The sequence below is a fragment of the Syngnathus typhle genome, linkage group LG2, assembly GCF_033458585.1.
Source record: "Syngnathus typhle isolate RoL2023-S1 ecotype Sweden linkage group LG2, RoL_Styp_1.0, whole genome shotgun sequence".
In the NCBI taxonomy this organism is placed as follows: Eukaryota; Metazoa; Chordata; class Actinopteri; order Syngnathiformes; family Syngnathidae; genus Syngnathus; species Syngnathus typhle.
The window spans coordinates 7,829,113-7,830,187 of record NC_083739.1 but is presented as its reverse complement, the minus strand read 5'-3'; the positions used below and the strand labels follow the sequence as shown (position 1 = coordinate 7,830,187).

General features: G+C 38.9%; 1 protein-coding gene across 2 annotated transcripts in view; it reads right to left on the bottom strand.

Moving 5' to 3' along the window:
* The window catches only part of oard1 (O-acyl-ADP-ribose deacylase 1), a 65,752-nt gene that overhangs the window by 54,886 nt on the left and 9,791 nt on the right, over window positions 1–1,075 (bottom strand). The window lies entirely within an intron of this gene.

Genomic DNA, 1,075 nt, shown 5'->3' with positions numbered 1-1,075 from the left:
GAGCCACCGACCAACTGCCGGCACTGTCGCGGGTCCATGAACTACGGCGACCATCATGCACTGCGGCTGTCAATGTCATCGTGCACCCGATTGGCTGCACTTCCATGTCAAACATTTTGCCATTACAAAAACTTAACTCCGCCGATTTGTTTTACATTATTTGTGTTACATGTGAAAAACGTTTATTAGCATGTTTGTTTGGAGTTCAACAATGCTAGCCTGGTAATTATAATAAAAGGAATAATCTAATCGAGAGCCCAAAAATAATCCCCAACATATTCTTGTGCAATGGGACTAACCACTAGTGCACATCTTCCATTTTTGACATCGTCTTAAACTTTTGCTATTTAAAGAAATAAAAAAAAAAATCCCCAACATATTCTTGTGCAATAACCACTAATTCACGTACACATTTTTCATTTTTGACATCGTTTTAAACTTTTACTATTTAAACAAATGCGTGAGTGTACAACTATTGAGTACATTAGCCAAGTGCTACACAGAAACGAACGTATGACGTCGATCTTCCTTTCCTAAAGTTTGGTTTGTGCCTATACATCTACCGAACACTTGATGACAGTATAAAGCAATTACACAACCATGTTGAGGGCCACGTTTGCTTCTGCTGGATGGAAAATCAATATTTGCATTTACTCATCCTGCAGAACTGGTTTACCTCTGCTTATTATGCATGCAAATATGATTCAAATAAACTCCACAGAAAACCACTACTCATAAACGAAATGTAGCTAAGGTTGTTTTCCAGCTGACGGGCAGCATTAAACAAGACACATTCTGATTGTTGTTGACTAGAGGCGCTCATTACCCAAAGCCCCCGGTTGAGGGAGGCCCCCAGACCTTTAGATGACAAAGCCCATAATCATGTGCTCAAGGGTGTAAACACATTATAAATCATTCATAGTTTACTGGCTGTCTCGAAATAAATCTATCAAGAATATTCTTGAAATCAAAATATCTCGGCAGCCATATTGATCACATTGCTCTTATTGTACCCCATAATTGCGTATTTCACGTCTTGCTTTTCTGTTCCCAGTGATGAAATTGAAACACGATT